The following is an 8,254-nucleotide window of genomic DNA, read 5'->3' on the forward strand; positions in this document are numbered from 1 at the left end:
CAACACAAATGTGAACCCTAAATTAAACTATGGACTAAAGTTAGTAGTATAGTGATGAAAATGTGCTTTAATCAGGTTTAACAAATGGGCCACACCAATGCATAGTGTTAATAATAGGGTGGTGTTTTAGTTTCCGAGGCTGCTCAAGCAAATACCATGAAATGGGTTGGGTTAAACAATGGGAATTTATTCACTCAGTTTGAGGCTGGGAAAAATTCCAAATCAAGGCGTCATGAAGGCAATGCTTTCTTCCTGAAGACTGTGGCATTCTGGGACTGGCTGCCGGTGATCTTTGGTCCTTACCTTGTCACATGGCAAGGCACGTGGCGGCCTCTCCTGGCCTATTGGTTCTCTTCTGGGCTCCCTCGATGTTCAGCTTCTGGTTGTTCCCTCTGGCTTTCTCTCTGTGTGTCTGAATTTCATTCTGCTTATAAAGGAGTCCAGTAATAAGATTAAGACCCATCCCGATTAAGCTGAAGTAACGTCATCAAAAGGTCCTTCTTACAATGAGTTCTTGCCCACAGGAATGGATTAGATTTAAGAACATGTCTTTCTTGGGCACATATAGCTTCAAACCACCACAGGTGGTATAGGGGAACCCTGTATTTTATGCCTACTTTTTATGTAAACTCACAATTTCTCTAATTAAAAAAAAAAAAAAAAAAAATAGCTTCTCCCAGGGCTAACTGCATTTTGACCAAAAGCCAAAACCAGGTAGGAATCTCCACTCCCCAGCCTGCTTAGAGTGTGCTAGGCACTTCACACATGTAATCTTCTTGAATTCTTTCCACAGCCATGAAGGGTGGGCATTATAATCCTCCTTTTACAGAGTAGGAACCCGAGACACAGGACAAGGTCACAGGTATGTATGTGATGAGCCAGGTTTGTGCTGCCTCCTACAACCCAGCCCTGGGTGGGAGACCTGCCATTTTTGGCCTGCAGTTCAGCATACCTGGTGACCCGTCATCACCCACCTTAGCTGTCACTTCACCCCACCTCCCTCCCCCGCTGTTCTAGCCTCTCTGCTCCCAAACTGTCTCACCTCTGGGCCTTTGCACAGCCTGTTCCTTGGCCAGCTTCTTTCCTTTCTTTCCCACCGTGATGAGTTCAAAGGTGCCTCCTCCAGGAAGTCTTCCCACATCCTCCCAACTCCCATTAACCCCTCTCTTTTATGTAAAAAGAGCTCCCATAGCATCTGTTTCCTTCTCCTTGTGTTGTAATTTTTTCTGCGCATCTGTTGCCCCCCACCCGGCTCTAGGTTCTTTAGAGCAGGACCCACATCTGATTTGGCCCTATGTCCCTGCACTGAGCTTGGCATAGAAGACAAGCTCAGTTTGGATTGTTGAACTGAGGACACTCACAGCAGTGATGTGCCCACCTCCATGTCACCCAGGTGACTCCATCACCATGTTGCAAGGGCCAAGGTTGTGACCACGTCTGCTGGTCAAGAACCCTTGATGCCTAGAGCTCAACAGGAAAGCATGGGCTCTCTTGCCACCTCCCCTCCAGCCTTGGGCTAATTTCCCAATTCTGCAATTGGGAAACTGAGACCCAAAGAGTAGGGACTTGCCCAACATCAGGCAATGAGTTGGTGACAGACACAAACTCGAACCCCGCCTCCAGTTCCATGATCCAGTGCTCTGTCTCCACTTTTAGGGCTGCCTCTTTTGCCATGTTTACTTCTGTCAAATCCAGGAGGCCTCCAGCTCTTCCATTCTTTCACTCAACAAATACTGACCAAGCTCTGGCCACGTGCCAAGCATAGTGCTAAGCTGTGGGGCTACAGTGGAGAACAAAACAGAGCCAGTCCTCGCCTTCAAGGAGCCTCACAGTCCAGACCGTGCTGAGCAAGTTATGCAAGGCCTTGAGGGCTACCTTGGGGACCCCTCCACAGCAGCCATACTCATCCTGTGTTAATGGCCTTTCCACAGCTCAGGGGGAGGAGAGCATGGCTGTCCTTGGGGCTTGGGACCTGGCCCTTGGCTGCCCCTCTTCAGTGAGTCAACTGCAAAGGCCAGGCCTGGCAGTCCCCCAGGATGGGAGGCTCCAGCTGGTAGGGGGAGGCCAGTGAGTGGGTGATCTTTATTTAATTACAGCTCTGAGCCCTGTGTGACACCCCTGCCCATTGGGCTGCTGGGAGGAGAACTGTCACATAGCAGAAGCAGTGGGAGTTCCTCATGGGAGCACTAAAAAGTGAAAGCCTTAATAACCCCACAATCAGAGTAATGAAGATGAATCACACCTTGCCAGCCTGCCCACTCCTTTCTCTATGCCCAGCAGCCAATGTCAGGCAGCCAGAAACCCCTGTTTAGCCAGCATGAGCAAGGCTTGTTAAAGATGGTGAAAACAGGTGAGATTTCTGTTGTAAGTTACTAGAATCTCAGAGTTGGGAAAAACCTTAGTCATGACCTCTTTTAGCCTCCCCATCTGGAGCAGGGCTCTTCTTTACAGTGAGAATTCTGACAGAAGCTTCTAAACCACTTGCATGCCTCTGGAAGACAGGCAGCTCACTACCTAATGAAGGAAGCAATCCATGTTTGAACAGGTCAAAGTCTTCTGAGTTTGTCCTGCTATGGAGTAGAAATCTTATTTTTTTGACTCAAGTTCAACTTCTGGGGCCACTCAGAACAAACCTTAGTAAGAAGAGTGACCCTGGACAACTCACTTTCCTCTGTCCCCCCTTCTCTCTTTTATGGCATCTATTTCAGTGCTTGAATTGTCCAGAAGGGTGGCTGCCGACCTTGCCAGCAGCCAGACTGAGCTCTGGCCTAGCCTCCAGCTGCCGGTTCCCCACCCGGGGCCTGCAGAGTGGGTGCTGGCAGCTGAAAGCAGAATAGAGCAGGGCTTCTCCCCATCCCTAATCAGGCCCCAAGGGAGCACCCTGTGTGGATGATTGTGGCTGGATGCCAAATGAAGTGAAATATCTCCTTTTCTCAGGCTGTTAACTTTTTCCTTGTTTAAGGAAGGGGAGGATAATGACACTTAGCACTTAACAACTCAGCAGTAAAATGAGCAGATGGTAACAGATTCCCAGCATTGTGGGCGTGCTTCCCAGTGAGAAATCTTCCCCAGCTCCAGGGGGCCAAAGTCACTGGCCCGGCTTGCCGATGGGGTTAGAAACACAGCGGTTTCCCTCCTCCTCCCGCCCCCTGCTCCTCCCCCACGCAGCCACCCCAGGCCGCCCACCCGCTCCACACCTGCCCCACCCTTCCCGCCTCCTTGCCTGTGCTTACTCTGTTCCACGTGCCTAGAGCACCCTTCCCAGCTCCCAGGATTTTTGGGAATACAACCCCGCTAGGATTTAGACGAGGAGAAGGGGAGGAGGGGGGTATTCTTAGTGAGAGAGTGGGGAGCAAAGACTTCTGTTGAGCTGTGGAAAAGCTCCCATTGGCCTCCAGGAGACCGTGGAAGCAATTTGACTGAGCAGGGAAGGTTCCCGCAGGGAAGTCGTAGAAGATCATTATCATCATCACTGTCAAAACTGTTTACGGAGAACTCACCCTGGGCTAGTCTCTGTGTTTCAGTTAACCCTCAGAAGCCCGTGAGCTATGGATCACATCCTCCCCATTTTACAGATGAGGAAACTTGAGCTTAAAGAGGTTCAGTAACTTCCCTGAGGTCCCACACACTGGGACGGGCAGGTGGGTGAAGGAGTACCAACAAATGGCTTGCTAACTATTTGGAGTTTAGATTACTTTCTCTTCTACCAAACGCGTGGCTCTATAAACTGAGCACGTAGGGATTTTTTCAAGTTTATGCTTTCATACCAGTCAATAACTCTGTGGTGAGGTTTGTTCTGTTTTGGCATGCAAATTGTTTCATTAAACTGCAGCTCCTCTGTGAGTTTGACTTGTCTTCCACAAAGTAAAAGAAACAATCAAAAGAACTCCTACTGTGGTGGAGATCTATTGTGTCATCCGCCCACCTCCCCTCCCTGCTGGGAATAGCACACTCCTTCTTTGGGGGGGTACTCATTGCTGCTCCCCCCAACCTCTGAGTGGTGTGGGAGGGCTGCCAATCATAATATCCCGCCCCTCTGACCACAGAGGAGGACATCTGGCCCATGCTGGGCCAATCAGAGTCCTTCCCAGAGAGTTTTGGGAGTGGGTCCAAGGGAAAAAAAATTGTTCCCTGCCTTTCTGTTGGCACAGCTATCAGTGATGTATCAATTGGATTAGGTTTAGCTGTGAGTATCAAAGACCTGAGAAGCAGTATCTTAAGCAACATGGAGGTGTATTAACTCTGCAAGGCCAGCTCAAGCATCAGTTCAGTGCCCCGTCCATATCCCCTCTCCCCTCACCTGTCAGGTACATGTGGAAGTCATCCTACTGCAAGCACCTGCTACTCTCCCCCTGAGGGCTTTCTCCCAGCCCAAGCGCAGAGCAGGCCTGAGCTGCCTTCAACCGACGGTGAATGGAAGTGGATAAATACCTCAGCCTCCCAAGCCCTGGAGGTAGGACAATTCTGAGGAACATTCCACAATGTCTCCCAGATGGGGATTGAGCCCCAGTTGCCCACAGCAGTAATTTGTGCATTATCATACTCTGAATTCACTTCCATCCTGTCTCACTTTCCCGCTCACCTACCACTGCTTCCTGCCATCACCTCCCAAATAAACTACTTGCCCTTGAATCCTTGTCTTAGAGTCTGCTTCTCTGTGAACCCTGTTTTTGACATTACTGGGGTCCTCCCGCATCCCAGCAGGACGACCTTACCACGTCAATATACCCACCGTGCTTTCTTTGTACCTCTAATACAATACATAGTATCCTGTCCTGTGTTTATTACATATAAAATAAGAAGGGATATGCATTTATTAAATAGTAGGTGTATACCACACACTGTACCAGGTGCCTTGTATTCATTCATTCATTCATTCATTTGCTAATTCATTCATTCAACAAATATTTATTGAGCATTAACAATTTGCCAGGCAATAAACTAGACTAGGGGTTGGCAAACCATGGCCCATGGTCCAAATTTGGCTTGCTCCCTGTTTTCATAAGTAAAGTTTTATTGAGACACAGCCATGCCCCTTTGTTTACATATTGTCTATGGCTGCTTTCATGCTAAACAACAGAGTTGAGTAGTTGTGACAAAGACCATATGGCCCACAAAGCATAAAATATTTATATCTGGCCCTTTACAGAAAAAGCTTGCCAAACCCCTGGTCTAGATACTGGGGATGCTGCAGTGAACAAAACAAACAAAAGTCCCTGCCCTCAAAGAGGTTACATTCTAGTGGAGGGTGGGGATAAATAAATGAAAAAAATGAAAAGGTATTTAGGATGCTGAATGACAATAAATACTGTGAAGAAAAATAAAGCAAGGAGAAAGCATCGGGAGTGCTGGAGAGGCTGGGGGCAGGCAGGGTGGCTATGCCTGGTACTCTGTGGAGCTAACCCAAAGCAGGGGCCCCAAAAGAGTCATTGGTTGATGGATTATTGTTGAGTTTTTGTTTTGTTGCATTTTTAGCAGGGATTCTTATCAATTGAAAGCATTATTTAGAGATACCCCAATTTGGCAATTATGTACTAAGATTCCCTATATGCAAAACACACCCACCAGGGCTAGAGATGAACGGGAGGGATGGCTGAAGAGACGGAACTTTGTGTACACGCTAGAAAACCTATAGTGCACCAGGCGTTCTTGCCAGCTGGGGCACTTTCGTCAACATCAACATAGTGATGATAATAATAATGACACACATTATTGAACCCACACTGTGTGCCCAGAGCTGTGCTAAGTCCTTCCTGTGGATTAACCCATTTAATCTTCATCACCACTCCAATAGGTGGATGTCACTACTCTTTTTTAAGGATAAAGAATCCAAGGCTCAGAGAGGTTGAGTGTCTCACCCAAGAGTGTACACTAAGTGGGTGGTAAACAGGGATTTGCATAGGGACACACATGGCTCTAACACACCTCAGAGCATGAGTGGGGCCAGATGTGAGATAGGCAAAATTCTGAGGGGAAGAAAGGAAGAGCCCCTGCCAGTGGGGGCGTCAAAGATGGGTTCCAGGAGGGGGCAGCACTGAGCTGGTTTCCAGACAGAGGGGACAGCGCCACACAGAGGGGGTCAGTTTGGGTGATGGTTCACACCACTTCAGCTAGGGGTCAAGATGTGGCTGATGCAAATAAATTGCTATTGGAGGGTGTGAGTGCAGAGACCAAGCCGTGCATCAGACAGGCCTGGGTCTGAATCCTTTCTCCCCCTTGTACTAGCTGTGCTTGCCATGGACAAGCTAACCAACCTTTCTGAGCTTTGGTTGCCTCATCTGTACAATGGACATAGTACTAAGGGCTATAGTTAATAGCACAATTGTAATAATATTGTTTCATCAACTGTAACAAATCTGCATGAATGTAAGGTATTAATAATAGGGGTTTATATGGGAATTTATTTTCTGCATGATTTTTCTGTAAACTTACAACTTCTCTTATAAAAAAAGATCTCAAAAATAAATAAATAAAATGGACATAACAGTGATATTTATACGCCATGGGGTTGTTGTAAGGATTTAATCAGACATGGGTGTAAAGTGTTTAATATGGTCCCTGACACATAGCTAGGGCTCTATAAATATCAGTGATGATGATGATGATGATGATGATGATGATGATGATGATGATGAGTGGCCACACTCTTCAATTCTGAGGATTCTTGATAAAAAAACAGAGCACCACCCTCCCAGTTCCTGTCTGGTCTCCAAGCCTCCTAGACTCAGGGGCTTAACAGGTGAACCAGTGGCGTGTGCTGGGCCCAAGGAGAAGGGGCCTCTGGAGCCTGAAGAGATCTGCATCCCACATGGTGGGGGGAGTGGGGAGTCCTTCAGAACCAGAAGCAGCCGCAGCCAGGATGATGGTCTCTCCTTATGATGGGCAAGAGGAGTGATGGGGTCTCCATGGTTGGTATGGGAGAGAAAAATAAACATGGGTTGAGGGCCTTCGTGTGCCAGGTGCTGGGCAAGATGCTTTCAATTGCATCTTTCACTGCACCTTCACAGCAACCCTATGTAGTGGTATGATTTCTGTCTTATTGATGAAGTAATGGGGACTCAGGGAGGGTGAGTAACTTGCCCAGGGTCACACAGCCAGGAAGTGGCTGGGCAGGATTCCAAGCCAAGGCCTCCCTGACTGTGAAGCCTTGCTACCTCCAGGCCAGTCTGTCTGGGCAGAGCTGGACTAGGTGTGTGTGTTGGGGGCAGGAGGGTAGCATGGGAGTTCATTGTGTGGATGTGTCTGAAGTCTGCCCCTCCTCTTCCACCCACTGCCCCAGGCTGTAGGAGCCCCTCTCTGATCTCTCTCCCCATCCTGTTTCTCCAATCTAAGCTCACCTAGCAGGCAAAGAAGCACAGCTGACCATGTCCTTCCCTGATGCAAAACCCTTCCACAAATCTTCCCATTGCTGACAGGCTTTTTTCTCACACTGGGCAGCACCTGCTTGGGGCTATTCAGCAGAGAAGGTGTACCAGTTCTATTTGTTTTAAAATTATAACCAAAACGTGTTAGAGAGTGAAATGCAAAATGTCCAGGAATTTTTCTTGAAGGGGTGTTGCTTTGGGTTAAACCTCCAGACAGGTGTGTGTGGCTGGGAGTCATTCCTCACTGGAAAAGTCTCGGCCTCAAAGAATGTCAACGTCGCATCCTGGTCCAGCAGGCCTTGCCCCATCTAGCACCTGCAGCCTCTCCCTTTGTCCTTTCACAGCACTTGGGCATGCCCTGTGCTCCTGCCTGAGCTAATCTTTAAGCCTTCTTCCTTACAGTCAGTTAAGACCCACTGCCCCTCTGCCTAGAATGTCCTTCCAACCCCCTTTTCAGCCTGGGCAGCTCCTACTCATTTTTAAAGGCTCAAGCCCATGTCGCCTCCTCCAAGAAGCCCTCCTTGATGGCATCCTCACTCCATGGCTGGATCTTCACTGCCTCCCTTCCCTTCTTTGCAATGCTGCTACTTTAGCACCTTGCTCTCTCCTGCTCAGTGCTCCCATCACATTCACCATGACTGTCGCCTTGAGAGGCAGCCTTCCCAGGGAGGAGATGAGGTCTGGTGAAGTCGGAGAGTTCACCAGTAACTGCCTTCATTGGTTCATTCAACACACACTTGAGTCCCTCTCTGTGCCAGGCGCCAGGACACAAGAAGGACTCCAAGTGTTCTCTGAGGGGCTCATGATCTGATGGGGAGACAAGTCTTTCATTCATTTATTGATTGATGTATTAAGACAAAAAACAAACCAACAGCAAAACTCTCTGCTGA

Source organism: Choloepus didactylus, chromosome 2 (assembly GCF_015220235.1).
Source record: "Choloepus didactylus isolate mChoDid1 chromosome 2, mChoDid1.pri, whole genome shotgun sequence".
In the NCBI taxonomy this organism is placed as follows: Eukaryota; Metazoa; Chordata; class Mammalia; order Pilosa; family Megalonychidae; genus Choloepus; species Choloepus didactylus.